The sequence below is a fragment of the Thalassophryne amazonica genome, chromosome 13 (assembly GCF_902500255.1).
Source record: "Thalassophryne amazonica chromosome 13, fThaAma1.1, whole genome shotgun sequence".
In the NCBI taxonomy this organism is placed as follows: domain Eukaryota; kingdom Metazoa; phylum Chordata; class Actinopteri; order Batrachoidiformes; family Batrachoididae; genus Thalassophryne; species Thalassophryne amazonica.
Window position 1 is genome coordinate 31,621,871 of NC_047115.1, and position 27,118 is coordinate 31,648,988.

At 39.0% G+C, this 27,118-nt stretch overlaps 1 protein-coding gene across 1 annotated transcript in view; it reads left to right on the forward strand.

The window, feature by feature from the left end:
* The first annotated feature begins 444 nt into the window (after positions 1-444).
* The window catches only part of zgc:91976 (uncharacterized protein LOC492359 homolog), a 91,694-nt gene continuing 65,020 nt past the window's right edge, over positions 445-27,118 (forward strand). Inside the window, exon 1 of the mRNA XM_034184756.1 lies at positions 445-534. The gene's annotated coding sequence lies outside the window, so the exon portion shown is untranslated. The remainder of the gene's footprint in view (positions 535-27,118) is intronic.

Here is a 27,118-nt window from a genome sequence, read left to right on the forward strand (position 1 = left end):
ACAAACTCACCCACCCGATCATCTGTATTTTTGCTATACAAGTGCTCGCACAATAATTTAGTGTGAATTCTTGTAGCAAATTCATAATTTTTATAATTCATAATTCATTTATTAGTGTGAAACATGTATACATATGTATAATAAAAGCACACATCAGTACAATGTGCATGTCAAAACATAAAAATTTGACATAAAACGTAAAAACATAAGACATAAGAACCACATTTTAGAGATGGTTATAATTAGAAGCACAAATCGAGCCTCAATTAAAATTAAAGTTAAAATGACAGTCAATGAGACAATGTAGATCAGGATTTACTTTTTTTGGTTATTTTTATTTTTTTAAATATTGTAGCTACAGGCAGAAAACAAGGAAAATTTCAGATAAACGTGAACGCAGCATGATGACGTTATAGAGGGAACTCCACCCCCCCCCCCCCCCCCACACCGCCTACCCATAAAAACACCGGAATGAAAGACTGCGTGGGATTATAATTCATTTCGAAGAGGAAACCTTGATATTTCATCGCCAAGGTAATAATAAAGAAAACCCCTTTTCATTCTTTAGTGTTGGCTGCGTTGCTGAGCTCATTTGATATTTTGTGGCTGCAGGTCGTGACAAAAAAAACAAACAACAACAAAAAAAAAACGGACGTAAATTTGTGGGATGCAAAGTCCAACATGACCAGCTTTAGTGCGGAAAAGTGAGGGAGAAGCAGCCTGTGGGTGTTAGTCATCATTTACCCACTTATATCTGTTGTAAACATGTAGCTAGCGTAAGTAAGCAGTGCTGCCCACTGGCCTTATTGGCGCTGGACATTTCATCTGTTGACGACAAATCGTCTCCTTTTGTGTTCGTGATGATGCGGAGTTCATGGGTTGTACTTATTCAGGGAGCCGGCTATTTATTCTTCTTCTTTTTTTTTTTTTTGACACGTACCTATCAGTTCGGAATTAGCGCAATCATCCGCCAGCACGCAGCTTCTACCTAAATCTGAAGAAGCCCAGCACAGTTTAGCTAGCTGGAAATCCGCTGAAGACGCCTCTATTTTTAGGTTGTAAGGCTCTTAACCTACAAACAGCGGCTGTCGAGGCCTTAATGTGAATATTTTAGTGTGTACACACACACACACACACACACACACACACACACACACACACACACACACACACACACACACACACACACACACACACACACACACACACACACACACACACACACACACACACACACACACACACACACACCTGTGTCTGTGATGTGTCTCGCAGACACCACCAGCCATCTTCGGTTTCATTTGAAATTTATTTGCCTCAAATCACAAGAGCATCTCAGCATCAGAGGAGCAAACTTGCACAATTTCTTTCTTTCTTTTGTTTTTATTTGATTGATTTTATTATTTTTTTATTTTTTAGTCTGTAGACGTTGACCTACTTTGCTGCAGTTACTTGGGCATGAGTTCATTTTGGCAGGGTTACATTTGCTGTGTATTTTTTCCAGATTTAGTTGTAAAAATAACAGGGCTGAAGTGGTGATGGGATTTTTCCACCATTGCTCTGTAAATATGATCCGATGAGCTAGAAGTTACTATTGGGTGTCTCATTGCTTAAGATGGAAAATATTTGAATGAATGAATAGAGCTTTTATTGTCATTGTAGATATACATACATTTAATGAAATTTGTCCTCTGCATTTAACCCATTGTAGTTACAGTTTGACACAGTTCAACCACTGGGAGCAGTGAGCAGCCACAGAGCAAGTTCACTTGTATTTCTTTATCCGAATTGGCTACAGGTACGTACATCCGTATCTTCTGCGGAACTGCTAAAGGTACGGACCGAGGTTCACTGAAGATACAATCTATGGATGAGTTTTGAAGCCTTGCCGGACCTTTAGTCGCATATGGTACGGGTATGGACATATTTGCCCATTCTGATTGGTCAGTAAGACACTCTTCGTATCTTTAGAACGGTCTCTGTAGATACGGGTCCGTACCCGTAGCCACGGCCTTCTTTATCTTTTTAAATCAACTTCAGTAGTGGTGTCCAATATGAACAACAACAACAACAAAAATCTCAGTTTTTGTGACTATATTTAGTACTAGTAGGCATTGATTGTTGCTTTCTAATTACATTAATGGAGCACGTTGCTTGTGGGGATCCACGGGTTCTATTGAGTAGTGTTTATAAAATAGGAGTGGCTATACTCCCAACAGTTGGTTCAATAAAGTAAATACACGAGCATATACGCCCAACCACAACCAACCAATGAGCACACTTGTAAGTTCACTTCCGGTTTCAACGTGGGTAAAAAGGGCGGATATTTTCTCGCTGGCTGCGGGAGGGTTTGCAGCCCACGGAGGGACTGTCATCTAAAGCGGTTCTGTTTGGCTCATCACACCCAGGGAACTGTGTCAAACTAACACAATCTTACAGGCAACAAGCAGCATTTTGTTCATTAAAAACTGTTTCGTCGTCGTTGACGGGCTTCCATTCAAAATGCTTAAGAAGTTTGTCTGCTTTCATCCATTGCTTTTTTTTTTTTTTTTTTTTTTTGCAGTAATTAAAGACGACGCCGTTAAGTGCCAAAACATTTTTCACACTGTAATAGAGCCTTAAAAAAGTTGTGTGTAAAAAAAAAAAAAAAAAAAAAAAAAAAAAAAAAAACGTAGTTTACATGCACAAAACATGTCAAATACACTATCACTGTTGGGCGAATAAGGAAAGACATTATATTTATATGCCCAATGGTTGGGCATGATGTATGACTTATCTGCCCAATGGTTGGGTGAATAGCCTTTGCCTTATAAAATAGGTAGCTGACATTTTTCAATGGTGGTAATAAATTAAGCAAAGTTTCTATAATGATTTTAACTGAAAGTGCAGGACGTTAAAATAAGAAAGTTTTGTGAATAATTGTATTTTTTTTTTTGTTTTTTTGGCACATTTAGATGATGTCTTGTTTTTCAACTGGCAAGCTTGAGATATTTCATTTGTTCAGAGCTTGTCTGGTTACCAAGGGACTGATTAATGGTGAAATCGATGTAAAATTTTTTTTTACTGCTGTTACCTAATTTCTCCAGAAATATTAGTCCTATCAACTTTCCATTTTTTGTGAAGTTCATCCTTGACTCAAAATACATAAGCATACCAAATGCCAAATGTCAGCTCGCTTCAGTTTCTCTGTGATCGAAGGTATACACATGCATGGACGCATACATGTACACAGAGGCCGTTTCGCTTTTAATATGTAGATTAAGGAAAGCGTCTCTTATTTGTTTCCTTAAAACTTAAAGCTGTACGGCCTTTTAAAAAAAGATTTCAGTCATAAAATAATTATTTTTTGGCACTACTATAATTCTGTACATTTAAATAAGGGATTGACAGTAATGTATTGCCAGTATGATCAAAATTTGTGTTGTCTGGAAACGTTTTGAATTTTGATCCCTGATGGGTAGAAATTCAAGTGATTAGATGCCATGACATACTTTTGGTACAAGCGTCATAGATCATGTGAGTGCTTCCCCTGAGCTATGAGGATGGTGGGAAGGACACGGGGACTGCCAATCAGAGTAAAGACGGTCACCGTGACGTCAGCTGGCTGCTTGCTCGAACAAAATAAACAAAGATGGTGAAAAACACTCTGGAACAGCTTATTTCTGTATAAAGCTAATATGTTTCTCATATTAGCGCCTTGGGGCAACTGTTTGTTGTGATTTGGTGCTATATAAGAAAAAAGTTGATTGATTGATTAGCTGTGAATTTGTGGGCTGTGAAATCTGTGAATTTCTCCTCTGTGAGATCAATAAAGTTTATATATTTTGTGAAATTTAGCAAGAAATAAACACTCAAAAATTTAAAAAGACTGTTTTTGAAACCAGATAATACCTCTGAATTGACTTAAAAGACATCTTATAGTTGCGAATCAATTGCGAATTGTACGTGCAGGCACATTAGCTGATTTAAGCTTTTCATATTCAAATTCCTTGCTGTGGCTAGTTTGCAGGTAGTAAAGGTGCACTGACACTGAATCACACACTTAAACGACCTGTGTCGGGCAGGAGAGTAAACTCATGTTTAACGGGTGTAGACTGAATGTGAGAGGGGCTCCGGCACGTACAATTGCGCAAAGAGAATTTTGAAATGTTCAAAAAAAAATCCTTCATGCATAAATGTTGTGCTCCGTGGCGCAATCTGCTCGCCAACACAACGTGCAGCTCGTCAACTGGAGTAAAGAAGTGAACAGAGTGAGTGGTTGTCAGTGGATCGCATCAGAGCGCAGCTTGTCTGAATGATTATAAGGAGGAGATGTTAAGTCTATCATAAGCATACTTTAACAGCTGCACACAAGAAGGAAAGAAAATGCAACTGTTTTACCAAGCCATGACAATGTAAACATGACAAATTACCTTTTTAGATGGCTCCAAATGCTTTCTCCAGCTTATTCAGCTTGTGCATGAACGGCGCTGCTGGAGCAGTCCTCTGTGATTCAGGAAGCGATTAGAGCCATTTTCAACAGACAAATTGCAGAGAAAATTATTAAAATGCCACGAAATAATTATTTTATATACGCAGCGTCCAGCACAGAGCATGTGGCAGGCAATGGAACAAAGCTGGGATCACAGCGGGTGGGATCATCACAATGACATGCGTGCAGCTAGTGTGAGTGCACCTTAAAACAAGTTAACTATCAAGCTGTTTAACAGCAATAGGTTTCTGACATCAGTCTTCTCTAATCCAAACCACTTCAACACTGGTGATTGATGCTGGTGATTGGTGTTGATGCACATTTGACAACTAAATCTTCTGAGGTAGATTGCAAGGCTGGAGGAGTCTACATGTTGTCTACTTTCATGTGTGTGTGTTTTTTATATCTGTCATACATACTAAGAGCTAATCTGCTAGTGAGAGATCATGTGACTCTGCTGCAGTGTTCCCATATACAGATGATGATTTGTAGTCCAAAGTCTGTTCAAAAACTGCCTTCAGCCCACAAAATAAAACTCAAAACTCTCTAATCTGGCAACATTATTTTGCTGCACACACCACTTTGATCCAGTGACTTTGTGGGCTTTCAATGCATAAGAGACATCATGTAAATACTTTAACAGATGGCACATTTTTAAAATGACAATCACGATGTCATTGTAGACTATGTATATTACACCCCCCTAAGCATTAGCCATGCTATGACATTGTTGGTAATCGAGCCTTTGTTTGAGTGCTCTGTGCACTAGAGCCCGACTGATATGGATGTTTTGAGGCCGATGCCGATAACGATATTTGGATGAAAAAATGCCAAAATTGATAAATCGGTTGATTAGCCGATAAATCATCCGATATTATTATTATTATTATTATTATTATTATTATTATTATTTTTTTTTTTTTAATGAATAAAATGTTCTTTTTTGGACCCTTAACAAAAAAGGTATGAGCTAAAAGCTGAAGCTTTGTCCTCATATTGATTAACTTATAACAGAGAAGAATTTTCAAGTTCAAAAAATGCAATCAAGAATTAAACCTTTGTGAAATTAGCAAATACATATCCTTAAAAAGAGTTGTGAAATACATCTGATCTTGTACCTCTTGTTGCTGCAACTTAGATATAGGTTATATTACAGGTAGAAAAACTTTTTCAGTTGCAGACAAGTAATTGTGAGAGGAAAGAAACAAACACTAAGGAAACAGACTCCTTTATTTTTCTATTCTGCAACTTTCAAGAACAAAAAACTTTCAAACAACCTTAGTGCAAGCAGAGGTTGGTTTTAGTGCTGGTAGAACATTTTAACAAGAAAACATGGACCGTGATATAACATGTGAGGAAACTGTCATATAACAGTAAAATAAGGTTCTTTTCTCAAGACCCTGTAGTATGTTTGTGCAATTTTCAAGAACAGTAACAAAGAACTGTCTAGTACAAAAAAAATCTGTGCAAAGTTGCATTAATCTCTAAGGAAAAGATAAATAACATTAAAAACAAAACAAACAAACAAAAAAAACCAACGCAACTCTACAAAAGTTATTAAACAAATCTTGAAACATTCGCCCTTCATTCTTGGTCCCTTTGGGTGGAAATCAAAAACCTATTTTTATTCTCTTTGTTATGAGTAGTTTTTATTTTATGTTCTTTTACTTCTGTTTTAATTAGGTATTTGAATTTTTTATTTTTTTTATGTTGAACTGTTCTGTGTGAGGCACCTTGAGACGGCTTTTGTTGTAATTTGGCACTTTATAAGCTGATTACATTGAAATTGAACAACATTTTATTGAGTCTTAAAGAAAATAAATATGAAATTGGTCACTGGATCCTTAAACTCTGGACATAATAAACTCTACTTGGCGGATCCTTGATCTCTGAAATAAAATCTGTTAGTGTTTGTCAAAAGCATTTCCTTTCAGACATTATTAGTGGCATGAATGTTTTTCCATACCTATGAGCTGAGCTCTACAGCTCATAGACGTCTCATTTTGGGAGGAAAAAACGTTTGTCGATTGTAGTTTGTCTGTATTGCAACGTTTGTAAGAGGTGTCATTTTATTTAAAGCGACGATTCGTTTTGAAGTTATTAATTCCGAGTGGACTCTGTTTCAGCACAGAGCCGCGCAGCGTTTAAATCTGTGACAAAGGAACGGAGGACGATTCTTGTTTGTTGACTGCAACAAGACGGTAGTCCCAGTTAATGACTTTAATGCACACAAAAATGACTCATGATATTTTAATGGCATTGAGAGGGGTTAAGAAGCGGACTTACCACTTCTGAAGAGCAGCGAATCAAAGAGCTATGAGCCATTGAATCAAAGCATTGCTTCAGTGATTCACGCTTCAAACTGGAATCGCGCTGCAGAAACTGTTGATTTACACAGTCCAAAATAAGTGTAACGGGCCGTAAGACAAGGCGAACAGCAGTAATTCCCAGAACCCTTCCGGACCACGAGTGAATCTGAATATTTCAACCTCTTAGCAGTAAACAAAAGTTTTTCATGCTAGAAATAAGGTGTACACAACGTGGGCTTAATGAAAAATGTGACCGATGCAATGAAGCACATTTGACAAATTCTTTGCCTCGAAGCTTCGTTTAATTCATGTCGCGAGCTCCCGTATCATTGTTTCCCCCGGACTGTAATAATTGCCGGACAAGGCTTCATACGGCGCAATCTACTTCTCTGGCGATGGCGGAAAACGAAGATACCGGTGTGCGTAAAAGGCAGAAAATGTCTAAAGTTTGGGATCATTTTACACTTCGTAAGGCGGACAATATAGTGCAATGTATATACTGTAAAACGGACCTGGCCTACCATAACAGCACTTCGTCAATGCTGCAGCATCCTCACGTGAACTACTGCACTTCTCCAAGCGGACTCGAAGCCTCTAAGCGGTAACGTATTTTAAGATTAACATTAACTGATATGAACACTACCGCTTGTTAGAATTTCAGTAATTATGTGTAGCTTGTGTGTTGTGTCGATAGTGATGAGACAGGCTAACAAGTAGGCTAACGAGAGCAAATGCACCAAAATCATGAAATCAGTTCATCTCTCCCTTCCTCTCTTTCTTTCTCACTCACTCACTCACTCACAATAAATGATAGATGACACGATGGACAAATTCATTAACATACATTTACTTTTGGACAACTTTAGCATTTGTTATAGCCTGCAAATGAATGTTTTTTTTTTTTTTTTTTTCTCCCCCCACAGCACATCACAGCGACGCATGGACAGCTTTGTCCGGACAGGTCCCTCAAGTACTGTCGAGGCCGTGGTTTTGACCAACAGCATTTTAAATATGCTCATCACAGACATGCGCCCACTGTCCATGGTGGAAGACACAGAATTCAAGAATATGATCAAAACATTCAATCCCAACATACTTCACAAATATGATGGAGCAAAAATACTCAGAAATAACTGAAAAATTACAAAGTGTTCTTAAGGACATAGAGTCTGTTGCACCAACAAGTGACATTTGGACGAGTGGCTACAGAGGCTTGTCTGGGGGTCACATGTCATTTCTTGGGAGATGATTGGGAAATGAAGTCCCTCTCCCTTACTACAATGCCTCTAGAGGAGAGGCATACAGCCACAAACATTGCAGATTGACTGGAGGAGGCTACTACCAAATTTCACATTCCTTTTGAGAAGGTGAAGGCAGTTGTCCATGACAGTGGCGCCAGTGTAGTGGCAGCTGCCAGAATTCTGAAGGAGAGACATGGATGGGCCTCTGTCAGATGTGCAGGACACACACTGAATTTAGTTGTGCAGAATACACTAAACAATAACAAAAACATTGCAAGTTGTGTTGCCTCTGCGAGATGCCTGGTGGCCTGCACAAAACTTAAAGAAAAGCAGCAGCAAATGGGAGTGCAACAGCACATGTTGGTCCAGGATGTCAGTACCCGGTGGAACAGTACACTTATATGCTGTCCAGGCTCCTTGAGCACAGGTGGCCAGTGACTGCTGCGCTTTCGGACCCTGCAGTCAACCCACGGGGAAAACATCACTATTTGGATCTGAAGCCTGAGCAGTGGATATTGACTGAAGAGCTGGCTCAGGTTCTTGAACCTTTCGAGGGGGCTACAGTGTTCCTTAGTGGGGAGCAATATGCAACCCTGTCTGCGCTTCCTCAGCTGGTACAAACGCTGAAGAAATCCACCATGAATTCAGCTTTTGAAACTGCACCAGTAAAGACATTTCAGGGTCTTGCAGCTCAACAGATCACTGACAGGTGGGAAGATCTGTTTGTATTTAAACCTGAGGACCCTAACATTGCCCTACTTGCTGCTGCCATGGACCCCCGCTTTAGAAAACTTAAGTTCTTGTCTTCTGAGGAATCATTTAAAGTCCAAAGCACAATTCAAACAATGGCACTAACTGTCAAAAGACAAGAGTCCAGTGTGCAGGGAAATGAATCCACCACCAACATAGGAGATTCCCCAGCTACTCAAGCCCAAGGATCAGCTCACAGTGTTCTTGGATCTTCATCAGACTCCAGTAGCAATGAAGAAGAGGATAATGATGAGAATCAAAATCAAGAGGTCCAGAGGGAAGTCTTACAATATTTTGGTGAACATCCTCTCTCCAAAAAAGAGGCTCCACTGTCATGGTGGAGAGGAAATGCAGTAAGATACCCATCCCTGGCTAAGCTGGCAAAGTCTTTTCTCAGTATTCCAGCCACCTCAACACCCTCAGAGTGCTTGTTCTCTGCTGCTGGGAACATTGCCTCAAAGCGTAGGGCTAGCCTCACCTCTGACCATGTCAATATGCTGACCTTTTTGCATTGTAACCATCATTTGCTTGTTTAAAGGGATGTATATGCATTGCACACACATGCACTACTACAAATTTTCTCTCTCTCTCTCTCTCTCATGCATTGCTAAGACAAGCGCTCACCTTCTTGAACAAAGATGAACATTATACTCTACTTACCTCATCTGGATTCAGTTGGAAACTGAACTGTACTGTTTAAGTTGAATTATTAGTGATATTTGAGTTATTTACTTTTATACTTTTTGTTGTTTATTCTCAGGTGGGGATGCACCCCCTTTTCCTTTTTTTTTTTTTTTAAAAAGGATGCACCTTTTATTTCAATTTTTTGTCATATACATCACAAATGTTCACAAAGTTTGCATAAATGGGCTTAGTTCTGGAGCCAATAAGCCAAAGATTAAGTTTTGATCTAGTGTTGAGTTTAAATAAAAACCTTTTTTGGAGAGGAATAAAAGCCAATTGCTTGTTCATTTTTAGAGGCCTTTCATGTTATATAACACACTGATATGTGTTTAAAAACACAAAAAATGTAATTTATCCGATTACTCGATTAATCGTTGAAAAAATCGACAATACTCGATTCCAAAAATATTCGATAGCTGCAGCCCTAATGTAATCGCAAAGTTATTACAAACAACATCCTTATAAACTTTAGTCAAGCCGATCAGTGCAGTGTGGACGGTGAACTACGGGGGCGGTGATGAACACATTTAAGCAGGGGTGTAAGCAGCTCTCACTTGAATGGAGTCAGAGCTCCATCTACTCGACAAACGGTGCAAGTACGTTTTACATTGCCGACACAAACATTATTTCAGTAACTGTTCTGTTTGAGAAATTATTGGTGTTTTATCGGCAAAATTTCGGCCGATGGTGAGTACTTTGAAAAGGGCTTATATCGGCCGATATATCGGTCGGGCTCTACTGTGCACTTTGATTAATAATGCTGCATGACAGAAGTTGCTTTTTAAAAATAAAAAAGGATCAACCAGCATGTCACCAATTTCACCTTCCCTTGAAGGCATGGCACATGCATTCTGAATGCAGATCTGCAGTTTTTTCCTGTGACCGCACCAAACAGTTGAAGTTGAACTTTTTAGAACGGTGCTGTGCTGTCAGTGCAGCGCCTTTTCAGTGAGCTGGTCAGATGGAGCAAAAGGAGAACTGTTTTTTTTTTTTTTTTTTGCTGTTTGTGGCTACAGTCAGGTGATGTGTCACACATACTTCTGCTGCTGTCCGAGTTAGCAGACACAGTTTAACAGAAGGCGTCAGACGTCAAAATCTGACTAATACTCCATCATGACTCCCATCAACATATTTGGACATAAGGCGTCCAAATAGATTTTTTTACTCTGTAGACTATGCTTAAGCACACTCTTACGCGTTCTCTTGATGCCGTTAAAACTTTAGTAAATCCTGGTCACAACATTATTGAGCCAATCCCAAACTGTTTTTGGCAATGCATTAATCATTTTTAGATTTTTTTTTTTTTTGGTAAATGTCTAAATTCTCTTATTTTATCATCTTAAATGTGAATATATTTTGGTTTACTTTGTCCTCTCTGAGAGTAAATGGAAGATCTTTCGGTTGTGGATAAAATGAGACATTCATGAATGTCTTCTTGGACTTTGTGGAACAATGATTTTGTATAATTTTGACACTTTATGAAGAAAGCAGCTCATGGATTAATCCAGAAAATAATAGTGTATTTGGTAATGAAAATATATACAAATATTTAATATAAAATATTTGAATTTTTGAAAGGATTATTTTTGCTGGTTTTTCTTCCTCACTCAGTCTATCACAATAGAGACAAAAACATCATATTTTTCTTTTCATTTCATTCATTTTATTTCATTCAGTTCCAACTACACAACCAAAAATAATTCCAAAAGAAAACATAACAAATGTAACACACCTGAATGAAAGGGGGTAGAAAGAAGTGAACTTATATTATCTACCCCTAGCAGATAGCAGATTGGACAGATGCTTGGTTCTTTGCTTCTGGTGAGTACGCTGTATTGCCATATGTTATAAGATAGTCCTTAGGTGTTTGTTGTAGGAACATGTCACAAGAAGTGCTTCAAAAATGCAATGTAAATATAAAATTTAAGGGTGATAATGAGTTTTTGTATGTGAAAATGCTGAGATGCGGTAGAGTTGGTGGTTGAGAGCAGTGTGCAGGCTGGGCTGAGTGTTCCATGGGGAGTTACCGGTGCCAAATATGTGCGCAGCTGTGGTTCATTAAAGTGTCTTGCAGGGAGAAAGAAATATGTTGACTGATAGATATTTTCACATCATATGGCAACATTAAATGACATCTTTTACATCACTTTCCAAGACTGGGAAAGAAGCCACAAACTTAGAAAATATAAGCAATTTTTTAAAAAACGGTTTCAGCATTGGCAAAAATGTCACATGACTGCTGTCTTTTTAAGATGCCACTTTCTGCTCCTCACCTTTACTGAACACTCTTGATGTTCAGTAGCATGGATGTTCCATTCAACTTGGCTTCATCTTTCAGTGAATGAATTATTCTTTCCATTGAATGAAAAAAAATTCATTATTTGTTTTATATAACGGCTAATTTTTAAAACTATTTTATTAATTTATAAACAAGAGAAAAGGGACTTACATTTTGGTGTGCGTCGCTGGTCCTTTGATGTCAAGAGGTTCCAAACAGTCCAACATGAATTTTAAATAGCAGTCCAATCCAAAATTGTTCTCAGTCAACGTGCAAAAACAGTCAGATAGTTCAAAAACAATCCTGACGATGTAGTCCAAAGCTGATGCCGTGCACTGAGTTCTTTGTGTGCACTACCATCTGCTTTTTGTCAGTCCAGTGAAAATTTGCGACAGAAATTTGTTGAGCTCCTCATCCGACAGCGGTTCCACTTCACCTAGAGATGTCCAAGATGGCTTATGGAGTAGGAGATTTGTTTTTCACTTGTGAATAGTGTCAATAAGCTGCTAAGTGCTGTAGCTGCTAGTGTACATGTACGGTGTTTCCCAGTGTTCAATGGTACAGATCATATGGAATGAAATTTGAATGCTAAACGGATCCAAAGTTGCATGATGTGAAGCACAATGGTAAATAGGACAATTGATCAATATCACGTAACATACAAACTACCAATCAAATGACAAGGATCTATTTACCTGTTATATGAATTAGAAATATTTATATAGAATGCTTGATTACTAAAATAATCGATAGCTGCAGCCCTTCTAGCTTTCACTATTAGCTATCACAGAGTCGTGTCCTGTCAGACAGATGTGACATTCAGATCGACTGCATGAACTGACGGTTAGATGTTTGTGTGTGTGACCTGGAATTTGGCAGACACCTGCCGCGAGAGGGATCAAGTGGGCTTTCACAGAGCACATGCTGTCTTTTAGCCGCTGGTATGCGCAAATAGTTGTAGCAACAGGTGTACGAGGCGTTTGAGTCAGCTTTGATTTTACACGTATTGCATATGATTCCAGCTTCATGCGCAATTTGACCACATTCGTACTATGTGTGAAGGGGCCCTTGCTGTTGAGCAGATTAGAGGTAGTGTGTATATTAGCAACAGTTAAATGTAACTGCTTATTCCTTGTCTCGCCACAGCTGTTCTACACAGTCACCTTTAAACCACCGCTCCACGAGCTGTGCATGTCCGCCACATCTGACCACTAACCCAGGGTGACTCAAGATCCTTCAAACGTCTAAAGGCGTTGAATTAATTCATCTAAAAATGATGCCTTAAGAAGTGGTATTAAAATGTCTTAAATGGGAAGACATGGAAAGTACGATTTCTGTTCATGTTTTCTCCTGACACTGCAATTTCAAAATAAATGTTTCTTTTTTGTTTTCTTCTTTAATTTAGTGAAAGCCTCTCATAACACCCTGTAAATCTAGAAAGTGGAACAAACAAATGCCTTTTTTTCTTGTCGGCAGTCTGAGAGTAGATGCAATTTTAACTCTTGACATAATGTTGTGACATAGGGAAATGTAAATTTACTAAAAATTTGCTTTTGAAGGAAGCTTTTGCAGTGTGGCTTACAACCCCAATTCCAGTGAAGTTGGGACATTGTGTAAAATGTAAATAAAAACAGAATACAATGATTTGCAAATCCTCTTCAACCTATGTTCAATTAATACACCACAAAGACAAGATACTTAATGTTCAAACTGATAAACTTTATTGTTTTTGTGCAGATATTTGCTCATTTTGAAATGGATACCTGCAACACGTTTCAAAAAAGTTGGGACAGTGGCAACAAAAAGAGAAAGTTGATGAATGCTCAAAAACACTTTTTTGGAACATTCCACAGTTGAATAGGTTGATTGGAAACAGGTGAGTGTCATGATTGGGTATAAAAGGAGCATCCTCAAAAGGCTCAGCTGTTCACAAGCAAAGGTGGGTGAGGATCACCACTTTGTGTGGAAAAAATAGTCCAACAGGTGGAATTATTAGGTGGAATCCAATCCACTGACTCAATTTTTTTGGAGTGCATTTTTCAAACAAATGACTCATTGGATGAACTCAATTCAATTATGGGCAGGATTTCCAACTAATAAATATATGTAGTCCCAGTTAAATTATCTTGCATGGATGCACTTTATTTGGGTTGGGGTTACATATATTTATTAGATGGAAATGCTGTTCATAATTGAGTTCATCCTGTGCATCAGTTTTTTTGAGTGTACCAGGCAATGTGTTTGAGGCACAGTGGATTTTATGCTGGAAGGCCTTCAGACTTTGTATGAGAGAGGTGGAGTCCCAAATGCCAATTGTTCCCACTTGGCTTTTGAGAACAATTGGAAATCTTGAGGCACCTCAAGATCAAGGGTTGGGGGTAGGGAGAGTATGTCATCTCCTGATGACTCTTGTTTAGACTTAGACTTAAACTGTGATCAGATTTAGTCAGAATTTGAAGGTAGATGGTTCTTGTGCTGTGGTGTGTCTCACATAGTCCAAAACCAGGTGGTTGTTCTCTGTTTTTGTCAGATACACTACATGGAAGCCACAGCTGTTCTGTTTGTGGTCTCCTCCTGTTTTTATGAAGAGACAAGCTGTAATGTAGCCGTATGGTAAATGTACTTTCATTAACAACTGCGATGCATCCGGAAAGTATTCACAGCACTTTATGCTTTCCACATTTTATGTTACAGCCTTATTCAAAAATGGAGTAAATTCATTTTTTCACCTCAAAATTCTACTCACAACACTGCATAATGACAACAAAGATTTTTATTTTTTATTTTTGCTAATTTATTAAACATAAAAACCTAAGAAATCACACGTACGCAGGCATTCACACCCTTTGCTCAATACTTTAATGTACCTTTTGCAGCAATTGTAACCCCAAGTCTTCTTGAGTATGATGCCACAAGCTTGGTGCACCTATCTTTGGGCAGTTTTGGCCATTCCTCTTTGCAGCACCTCTCAAGCTCCATCGATGCACAACCATTTTCAGATCTCTCCAGAGATGTTCAATAGGATTCAGGTCTGGGCTCTTGCTGGGCCACTCAAGGACATTCACAGAGTTGTCCTGAAGTCACTCCTTTGATATCTTGGCTGTGTGCTTAGGGTCATTGTCCTGCTGAAAGATGAACCATCGCCCCAGTCTGAGGTCAAGCGCGCTCTGGAGCAGGGTTTCATCCAGGATGTCTCTGTACATTCCTGCATTCATCTTTCCCTCAATCCTGACTAGTCTCCCAGTTCTTGCTGCTGAAAAACATCCCCACAGCATGATGCTGCCACCACCATGCTTCACTGTAGGGATGGTGCCTGGTTTCTTCCAAACATGATGCCTGGCATTCACACCAAAGAGTTCTTTGTCTCATCAGACAACTTTGTTTCTCATGGTCTGAGAGCCCTTCAGGTGCCTTTTGGAAAATTCCAGGTGTGCTGCCATGTGCATTTTACTAAGGAGTGGCTTCTGTCTGGCCACTCTACTGTGCAAGCCTCATTGGTGGATTGCTGCAGAGATATTCTTCTTGCTCCACAGAGGAATGCTGGAACTCTGACAGAGTGACCATCGGGTTCTTGGTCACCTCCCTGACTAAGGTCCTTATCCCCTGATTGCTCAGTATAGACAGGTGGCCACCTCTAAGAAGAGTCCTGTTGGATCTGATATTCTTCCATTTATGGATGATGGACGCCACTATGCTTATTGATACCTTCAAAGCAGCAAATATGTTTCTATACCCTTAACCAGATTTGTGTCTCAAGACAATCCAGTCTTGTACGTTTATAAACAATCCCTTTGACTTCATGCTGAGTTTGTGCTCTGACTTGCACTGTCAACTGTGGGACCTTATATGTAGACAGGTGTGTATCTTTCCAAATCATGTCCAGTCAACTGAATTTACCCCAGATGGACTCCAGTTAAGCTGTAGACAAATCTCAAGGATGATCAGTGGAAACAGGATGCACCTGAGCTCAATTTTGAGCTTCATGGCAAAGCCTGTGAATACTTATGTACATGTGATTTTCTTCATAAAAAGCAACAATCTATATTATAATAGCCAAGTGGTCTCTGTGTGCATGCATGCGTGCGTGTGTATGGCATTGATCACGGAGAACTTTGGGAGAGGTGACATTTTTCTGTTTGGTATTCTTATGCGTTTTGGGTCAGTGATGAATGCTGTGAAAACAAAGTTGATAGGAGTAATATTTTTTAGAGAAATTGGCAACATTACCCAACAGTGAACAGTCGACGTTGTGCAGCAATGCACCATGGGAGTTTGGGGTTTTAAATGTTGTTATTGTGGTTCACATTAGTTTAACAGTGTTATTGATTTGTTGTCTTTTTGTAGTTCAATTGGTTTAGTCACAATTTAGTTAAGTTTCATGTTGCTGTTACACTGAGGGAGAACTGTAGTGTGTTTGTCTTCTGCCACCATCTCTGTTTGTGGGTGTGTAAGAATAAAAGCACCTGCTTGTGGCAGAATGCAGAAAAGACAAAAAGGTGTGTGTGTGTGTGTAACTTCAATCACAGACAAACTGCGGAGAGCTGATGTTTCTCATTTGGTGTGCTTAATGTATTTTGGGTTGAAGATGAACGCCGCCACAACGAAATGTTGATGGGACTAATATTTTTGGAGAAATGTTGGATAAACTACAGATAATGGCTAACAACACTGAACAATGGACATTGATAATTACTTTCTGGAGTCTAGCAATGTACCGTTCTGGATGAACGGTACATTACCAGTTTAAAAAGTGACTTGCGCCGGTTTGCACAAGGAATGTGAATGGTTTACTTTATTGGAGGCCAGTAGCCTTGTTCCTGCTCCGGTAATTCACATTTATAAAATCGATTGACTTTTATGAAATTACTCAGAATTCTCCACATTGCAATAGATCTATGAACTGATAATATTTTGGAATGGGGAGATTTTACTTGGCACCCAGGGTGGGGTGCGGGGCGGAGCCTGCGCATTATCAGTTCAGCACTGGGAATTTACATTAAACAGTCTTATAAAGACTAATGTTTAGGGCTCTATATATTTTCTCAAAACTCGATGCAATAAGATTCATATCATTGGCCTTTCAATACTCTATACATTTCACAATATCAATATTAGGGCTGACACGAGTAGGTGAGTAACTTGAATAATTCGATTTCCAGAAATGCTTGAGGCATATTTGGTGCCTAAAAGCTCCCTTTAATGTTGTAGTACATATGCCAGGCCTGTGTGTGGTGCTGTAATGTCCCCAGAAAAAAACAGAAGACTTAAAACATGTGCATGAGCCGTGTAACAGCTAATCAATGTAGCACCAGAAGCTACAACTTTCCAACACGACACCTGGAGAAAGAGGGTCCACACTGATCATCTGAAATAGACTTACTGTGCATTTAAAGTGAAGCAGTGTGTTTGTGTATTTTTTTTTCAGGGGTCAAAATACATTTTTTTAACCTACTTGCACTGGTGCTAGTAACAAAAAAATTACTTGCACCAAAAAAAGTTACTTGCACAACCAAAAGTCAGTCTTATATCAACCTTAAAACTCTTCCTCTCTGGGGAGAGTTTGAGGGGAGAGCAGCAGCAGCGGCAAAACTTTTTTTTTTTTCCACACGTTCATGCGAGCGAATTGTCTGTGAAGATTATTTTATTTATTAACTACACAGATGTATAATAAAACAAATGGTGACTGGTTTATAACACAATTATGACAGTTTCAGGGGAGAGAGCAAGGAACTACGGAGCCCTGGAAGTGTCATCGCAAAATGTTTTGCATGTGGAGAGAATACGCACGTTTTATGATATTGTGCACTCGTTTTAAGCATTGTTTGAGTAAAACAAGGGCACGATCTACTTAAACGTGGCCACAATTTGTAAAACGTGCACTCAGTGTTGTCATGACACATAAATGTTGGCTATTAGTCAACAAACCAGCAGACAGTGTAATACATTTCCCCATTAGAAATGGATCTGGTCAGAGTATATCATCATGGTTTGGGCGCACAAGGACATAGAGAACTCCAGCTGCCCAGCATGGCATCATCTGGAGTTTAAGCACATTAAAAAGGATGCTGAGGGTGAAGCGTCTCCCCGTCGTCAGGATGACAATTTAGGTCATATTATGGAGTTCATTTTGAATGAAAGGAAAACGTGCGCACAAATTATCATGGCCATGGCCAAAATCACTTTAAGTGACCTCTCCCGGGTTCCGTAAAGGAACCGTAGCAAAAAACAGTTTTTTTTTTTTTTTCTTTCATGTGTGCGCACGAACTAATCGTCCGTGAAAATAATTTTATTAACTACACAGATGTTTAATAAAACAAATTGTGACTGGTTTATAACACAATGATGACAGAGTTTGAGTGCAGAGAGAGAGAGGAACTGCAGCCAGTTTTTTTTTTTATTTTCTTTGTTTACATGTGCGTGCGCGAACACAGCAAATAGAGCACAGTAACTTGCTCCTTGTGTGAGAGTCATAAAACGCAGGGAAGATGAAGACAACACACTGGAAATTGTTTTTTTTCCTTATTTATTCCTTTATTGGTTCATTCTACTGGTGCTTCTAGTTGCTAAAACTTGGATAAAGTTACTGGCACCAGTGCAAGTGCAGTATAAAATTACATGCACCGCTCGAATAATACGTGCACAAACGAGCACATGCACGTACTATTTGGAGCCCTGTTTCTTAAAAAACACACAGTTTGGTCCACTGGCTGCTCTCTCCTCTACGTGCGCTTCAATCAAGTTTATTCAAAAACCGCCTTTATTTGGATTTAATCAGTGTTTTCATCAACAGGATTTAGAGTGGATTTATCAATGTGGCTTTTGTGGAAAAGCTGCACTCCAGAGACTAGTTTTTCACAGGCTGTGCTTATGTTCACGTGCAGCCTGACTGACTGAGGATTACACCGACCACCAGCGCTCTGAGACCAGAAAGACGTGAAAAAAAATTACCCAGGAAAACAGAAAGGGATATCCTGAATTTGACAGTCTGCATGATGGTGCAGGAAAATTGGGTGATTGCTTAGGGAGAGCACTGGACTATTGATGTTTAAAAACGCAAAAGTACTTTCTATCCTATTACTTCATTAATTGATTAAATTATTGTTGGAATACTGTTTTTCAAAAATATTCTATAGCGACAACCCTAATAAGCGAAGTGCACATCTCGGGCTGCACGGTGCATTATGGATAGGCTAAATTTTTCGACTACCAATCCACAAGCTATGTCGGCGGAAAGCAGTGAGGAGTGCTGTGATTTGGATCATTTCAACCACTGGAAAGTTGACGATTTTAAAGCGTTTTTGTAAGCACCGCGGATTGCTTGTTACAACCAGGGCTACATACAGCTGTGGACAGAAATGGAAAGAAGAGCTGGCTGCTCTTGCATGTGCTGCATCAGTACAGAAACTACTGTTGGTGCTAACAAAAGAGGAAGAGAGCGATGTCGAAAATGACTAGTCCTTGTTGACAGTTGGAGACAAACAAATTTCTGACCCCTTGAAGGCAACTGACGGATGGTTAGACGAAGTCCAGAGTCTGAAAGTGTGTATATTGCAGAATATTTGCTAAGCAGGGATGAGAAATCGCTACTCCGCGGGCTTCCTAATGATGACATTGAAGGTGGGTCTCACATATAACCTCTTTGGTGTCACATTTGTTTTGATAAGTTGACAGACATACAATATGTACATGCATGCAGTTTGTTTATAGAACATGTCAATATTACACGCCGCGTCATTCATGGCGCGACATTACAGTAATAAGGCAGTGCACGAAAACGGTGTCAACCACATTATAATTCGGCACAGTTTCAGGATATTGACAAAATAAATGTGTGCAAGAAACTTAGAATTTTAGTCCATCTTTTACGTCCGTCTGGATATTTCTTTTCTGTGGGGAAACTGTGTAGAATGAATGGAAGTTTACAACCACATTTCTTCTTCTTTCTGTCTTTGTTTGGACTTGGCAGAGCTTTGCAATCGTGTGTTTTCAGCCAACTTTCAAGCCTATAAATTCCGTTCGAGCATTTGAAAACAGCACAGTGCGCACCTGTCATTATTGTATGCGTCGCTTAAGGCTTAAAACCTTTGAAACAATCACTTTAAGCCTTAACTTTTACAGTCCACTAATGCTACTGTATACGAAATTCAATGGGAGCGGTGTGAGTTTGGTAGTTGGGATTTTTGCCCCCGTTTGACCCACGCATGCGCAGATGCGTTGCGCACCTCGCTTATTGATACGTTTATATGCTTAATACATCTTGCATAAATTTTATTTAAACATGCATACATTGTTGTGTGTGTGTGCTGTTGGTGTGCAACCCAGATTTTGAATACTTGCAAATTATTACCTTTTCTCCAACTTTACCTGATCCCAAAGCAATGTTGTTGTTGTAGTAGTATGCAAACAAGTGGACCTTTTACTCTGAGGGTGTTAAGGGGATTGTTGTGTTCTCTTTCCCGCTGGCTATAAGCCCCTGGCGTGAGCAGTGAGAAGGAAGAATGGAGAATTTATGTTACTGATTTGTGTAATCTCGTGCCATCCCCAAAAAGAGGCTGTGTGTGTGGGAAGCAAAATGTTCAGGTTTTTTATTTATATCTCACTGCAGTTGTGCTGCTGATCTGTTTTTAGCTGATGTCAGCTTTGTGCTAAAACAACTAGCACAAACTTTGAAAGAAAAGTAAAGCTTAAATATGTTTTTCAGACCCATCGTGGGTGTGCCACTCTTGTTTGTCATGTTGCCACAGTGCTGTAAGACACAGAGACAAGCAAAGTGTTGTAAAACACTGAGCTGCTGCTCATAACAGCGGACAAACTGCTCGCCACATCCAGTGCTGATATATCGAAAATATGGGATGGGAATACCGGTACGTGTACTGAACATTTTATACTGACGCTTCAATACTGCCATGATCCTGTATAGACCCCTACTTACGTTTTGCATAGAACCATAAAATAACACCCTCAGTTACTATATGGCTGTTTTTAGCCCTGAAAGTAAACTTTATTTCTAAGTCTTCTTTTTTTTTACCATGTCACTTGTTGATAAAGGTTAAATCAAATGACCTCAGGTGGAAGCACTTGCTTGAACAGCAATATTGCACATTACAGATTCTGCTCATATTGTGCAGGCTTATATGTTTCAATAGTTGTCTATTGAAGGAGGCAACACAATCCTGTGAGGATCTGTTAAATGTCAAAAGCACCACAGTCCAAAAGATGAAGTTGGTTTCAAAGGGACAAAAAAAGAAGTTAAAATCATTGTCGCCTCGTCATAGTGTGAGGCTTAATGCAGAAGTGAAGCCAGTCTGCTCATATGTGCATCTGACAGGGCAGCGTTTTTCAGTGTGTGTTTAAGTGTAAACGATGAGTTATCTGTTGTTAATTCAGCCATGGAGAACCATCACATCTGTCTGTAAGACACATTTGCCCAAAGCTGCTTCAGTTTTCCTGCCTTAAAGAAGGTGTTATTTTACTGCTGTTTTTGTAGAATGGACATTTTTTTTCCAATTTTTTTTATTGATTTTATTATTTTCAACATTAACAGAAATAAACAACATAACAGTATCATCATATAATAACTTGTTCAAGTATTACTCTTTACATTCATAACCGTATAACCTGGAAAAAATAAATAAATAAAATAAAACTAAAACACCCCCCTCCACCCCCCAAAGGGGAAAAAAAAAGTCATGTACGTATAAAGAACACTATACCTACACTAGGTTAACATATCCAAAAAACAAAAAAACAAAAAAAAAAACAGGAGGACGCTGGTCACATTTTACTTGTTAAAATGATCCATAAAGGGTTGCCATGTTTAGTGGAACAGTTTGACATTTTCTCTCAGTGAATATCTGATTTTTTTTCCAATTGTAAATGGTGCATAACATCTCTCAATAGGGCTGGATGGGTCGGAGGAGCTTTGCTTTTCCAATTCAACAATATAAGACGTCTCGCCAACAACGTCACAAAACTCAAAACATGCATTTCTTTTTTACTTAAATCCTTACACGTAGATACACCAAACAATGCCATTATTGGATCTGGGGGGAGTTTCTTCTTAAAAATTTCAGATAGTGTTTTAAATATTTTAACCCAATAAGTGCCGATATTAATGCATGTCCAGAACATATGTGACAATGAAGCAGGAGCCTGGCCACAACGATCACATGTGGGATTTACTCCTGAAAACATTTTAGACATCTTCAATTTGGACAGGTGTAATCTGTGCAATATTTTAAATTGTATTAATCCATGTCTGCAGCAGATTGAGGAGGAATGAACCCGTTCCTGCGCTGTAGTCCACTGTTCCTCAGTCATGTTAACACCTAGTTCACTGCACCAGGCATCTTTCAGGTGATCCAATGTGGCTATACAGTCTAATTGTGAAAGTTTGTTGTAAATCCTGGAAATAGCCCCTTTCCTTAGTGGGTTTGTCAGGAACAAATCATCTGAAGCAGTACTTTGTGGTCCATTGGGAAAGGATGGAAATATTTCTCTGACAAAGTCACGTACTTGTAAGTACTTGAAAAAATCTTTGGTGTCTATATTAAACTTTTTATGGAGTTGTTGAAATGTGGGAAAGACATTATCAATAAATATATCTTTAAGTGTATGCACGCCTTTGAATTTCCACTGTTGAAATGACAACCCTGAAAACAAAATATGGGCTTGATTATGGACCAACGGCGTTAAAATTGAACATTGATCCCAGTGAAAATGCCTTCTAATTTGAGACCAAATCTTAAGAGAATTAAATACCACAGGGGTTTTGCATTTATATTTACCAAGTTCAAGGTTTGAATAAACTGAAGACCTCAGTCCATTAGGAGAAAAAATTTGACGGAGCTCCATCCCAGAATGACATGCAACGTATGTTACAAAACCAATAATGGAGCCGAAAACAGGGCAGTCCCATTCCTCCCATAGGTTTAGGTCTTTGTAAGAATGTTTTTTTTAATTCTGGGTGTGTTTTTGTTCCAGATAAACTGAGAAATTAAAGAGTCAACTTTCTTGAAAAATGCTTTTGTTAATAAAATGGGAATGCATTGAAACAAATAAAAATTTGGGTAAAGTGAACATCCTGACTATATTTATTCTTCCGGCAAGCGAGATAGGTAACTTAGACCACTTTGTAAAGTTTTCTTCTGTTTGTTGAAATAAATTAGTAAAGTTATGTTTGAAGAGGCCAGAAAACTCTTGAGTCACATTTATTCCCAGATATCTAAACCTATTCGAAATGGTGAAAGGAAACAAGGCAAAAAGGCTTTGTTGTTTCGCTATGGAGTTAATTGGAAAAAGTATGCTCTTTGATAAGTCAACTTTATATCTGGAAACTTTTCCGAAGTCCATTAACATATTCCTAATTTTCGTCAATGATTTTGTAGGATCTGTGATATATAGTAGCAGATCGTCTGCGTAAAGCGATACTTTATGCGCCGTACCACCTCTTAATATGCCTTTATAGTCCTTTGCAGAGCGTAATGAAATGGCTAAAGGTTCTATAGCAAGAGTGAATAACAGAGGGGACAAAGGACATCCTTGTCTCGTGGAGCGATGGAGAGAAAAGGGACTAGAGTTTATCGTGTTTGTCTGTACTGTGGCCCAAGGAATAGCATAAAGCAGCCTGACGAGAGATATATAATTAGAGCCGAGTCCAAACCTCGACAGCGAAAGTAAAATTTCAGATTGATCATTTGTATCGTACGTGTAAATAATATTAAATAACCTCCTAATATTAAAAAACAATTGCCTGTCTTTCACAAATCCCGTTTGGTCCTGGAATACAATTGTTGGGAGAACTGACTCTAATCTCCCTGCTAGTATCTTCGCTAGTATTTTATTATCTACATTTAATAGGCTAATGGGTCTGTATGAGCCTGGTTCGAGAGGATCTTTACCAGGCTTTTGGATCAGAGAGATAGTAGCCTCATACATAGATGAAGGCAAACATCCTTTACTTTGTGCCTCGTTGAATACATCCAAAAGAAGGGGTGAAATTTGTTCCCCGAAGGCTTTATAAAATTCTGCGCTATACCCGTCTGGACCAGGACTTTTTGAACATTGCATATTTTGAATAGCCCGTTTTATTTCCTCTGTTATTTTTTTGTTCCAATTGCATTCTATGTTCGGAAGATATAGATGGGATTTGAAGACCTTCAAAAAAATTTCTCAATTAATATTGGATCATTTTTAGATTCTGAAGTTTTGTATAATATTCAAGAAATGTTTTATTAATCTGCTTCGGGTCATTAGTTGTCTGCCCTGTACTCATTTTTATTTCTGTTGCGAGGCTGCAACTTCTTTAATCTGCCATGCTAACAGTCTACCTATCTTTTCTCCATGCTCATAATACTTGTGTCTAAGCTGCGTCAGCAATTTAGTTGTCATTCGTGTAAAGTAAGTTAAGCGCTGTTTGCAATGAAACCTTTTTTTGTAAAGTTCCGTAGAAGGTGAAACTGAGTATTTCCTATCTATCTCTAACAGTTCTTCAGCAATTTTTGATTCCCTTTCCCTTCATTGTTTATTCCTTTGGCTGCTCAATGAGATAATCTGGCCTCTCAAATATGCCTTTAGTGTATCCCATAATATGGATCGTGAGACCTCTGGTGTATCGTTTATTGAAATAAATATTTCAATCTGATTCTTTATTTCCTCAATTAACCGGTTATCTGACAGCATGCTATTATTAAAATCGCCATTTTCGTGCCGTTGATCCATATCCAATTGCTACCTGAAGAAATACTGGACTATGATCAGACAATACTATTGGCTTATAATCACAACTTTGAATCTGTGTCAGATACTTGTAGTCTAGCAAGAAGAAATCAATTCTGGAATACGAGCGATGAGCAGGAGAAAAATAAGAAAACTGCTTTATCTTTGGAGACAAAACCCTAAATGGATCAACTAGCTTATATGAATTAATAAATGCATGCATAGCTTTTGCGGATTTAGACATAATCACTGATCTCTGAGATGATCTGTCAAGATTGGGATCTAAGACGAGATTAAAATCTCCGCCAATTATTAATTGATGGGAATCCATATTAGGCAAAGCCGATATAAATGATCTGATAAAACTTTCATCGTCTACATTAGGAGCATAAATGTTCACAAGTGTAACTGGATTGTTATAAAGTTGTCCTGAAACCATAATGTACCGACCTCGGGAATCAGATGTTACGTTTGATGCTTTAAAGGGGACGCCTTTTCTGATAACAATGGCTGTGCCTCTGCTTTTTGCAGTAAAGTCTGAATGAAATATCTGCTCTATACATCTAACCCGCAACCTCTGATGATTTTAATTTCTCAAGTGGGTTTCTTGTAGAAATCCTATGTTAGAATGGACATTTTTCAGTTTAAGGACCCTCACTTGGAGAAAAAGAAATTGCATAGTTTTCTAACATCCTCCTTGGATAGTTAGCAGGCTGCAGCTCTCACAATTCTGCACGTTAGATAGAACAAGTGATTCTCAACCGGGGTGCCCGCGGCACCCTAGGGTGCCGTGATCGATCATCAGGGGTGCCGTGGGTATTTTTCATATTCGCGATTATTTTTCATATCGCGATTACCGTGAAATATTTATTTTATCCACAAAGCATAAAACGGAATCAGAATCTGACGTCAAACGTGCTGCGCCTCGCTCTCGTCTTAAGGCGGGACAATAACAAGGAGGCTGACAGCCGATTAAAACAGTGCCGTCTTCTTCAAAGCTGTCTAAAATGCGGAGCTGTCGGTGTGTGTGTCTGTGCCTGTGTGTGCGCCGCGCGGGAGTTAACAGGCTGCAGACTGCGAGGGAGGGGGTGGGTGAGGGAGATTCCTGAATGCAGGCGCGACACATTCAGTGCGCAGCGGAGCGAGCGGAAGCAGAAGAGGATTTTACACCGAGTGAACGTTAACAAACGGAAACGTGAAGCTGCCTTACTTCTCTGAACTTTCTCTAAAGGTTGTGATTCTGCTCCGTTACCGGTAGCCCTGTTCACATCATGGAGCGTCGTCGTATGCTGAATTTATGAGATCATGAGACAAAATAATAAACTGGGTCAAATATCTTTAAAAACACATATTTAAAAAATGAGACTATAGAATGAACTGAGCACAAAAAAAATGTTTCAGACGCACAGATCACAAACAAGCAGGTGAGAACTCGAACTTTAACAGCTGTTTATTTTTCCACAAGGTATTATTTGTTCAATCTATTGAGCTTCATGCCAGTGTTTAAAGCACAAACGTGACTGATGAGGAGAAACAATCAGAAAAAGTTGGGACTGTAATGTAAAATGAAGATAAAATAAAAATGTGGCACCATTCCCAGTTTCCTCCACTCACAGAAGCCAAACGTTCTTCCAGAGTTGTGTAATTATCCTACCATAGTAGAAATATAAAGAAGGGAGAAAAAGAGAAAAAAAAAAATAGACAATATATTCGTCAATCGCAATTATTTGTCTGACAATTAATCGTCTCCAGAAATTCCTAATCGTGACCAGCCCTACTTGAGATCAGAGCGCAAAAATGCTTGAGGATTTTCGAAATGCAGTGTTTTCTGTTTCGATTTTCTATTAATAATAATACATGATATTTGGGTTTGCGCAAAACCAGAGGTAATAGTGTTATAATATTATTTTGGTTGGGTGGTGTGCCGCAGGATTTTGTAAATATAAAAAGGGTGCCGCGGCTCAAAAAAGGTTGAAAATCACTGAGATAGAAAGTCCATTATCTCCTGAAAATAACTTATTCCAACTTGTTTCAATGCAAGAAAATCATCTGCATGTTCAGGCAACCTGTAAAAACGGTGTTGTGGAGACATTCCACGTGTGTGTTCATGGTGGAAGTAAAATGTTGTCCTGCAACACAGACAGCAGGGTCAGCACATGTTTGGATCCAAAATCTGACAGACTGTCAAAAAAATTACGAGTTTTGGGGTGAAGTGTGTCATCTTCTCTCTTTTGAATGAAATCTCAGAAGCTTCGTTGTCGGACGTAGCAGCGTTCATTTCACCCTATCAGCCATTGGGATGTTTCTGCTTTTCCTAAAATACGCGTCACACTGGGGAAATGACGAGAAATGCAGAGTAAGAGGTTTTCCGAAAATACACCTGTTGACTCGCGAGAGGGATAAATCAATTTTATTTATATAGCGCCAAATCACAACAAACAGTTGCCCCAAGGCGCTTTATATTGTAAGGCAAAGCCATACAATAATTACAGAAAAACCCCAACGGTCAAAACGACCCCCTGTGAGCAAGCACTTGGCGACAGTGGGAAGGAAAAACTCCCTTTTAACAGGAAGAAACCTCCAGCAGAACCAGGCTCAGGGAGGGGCAGTCTTCTGCTGGGACTGGTTGGGGCTGAGGGAGAGAACCAGGAAAAAGACATGCTGTGGA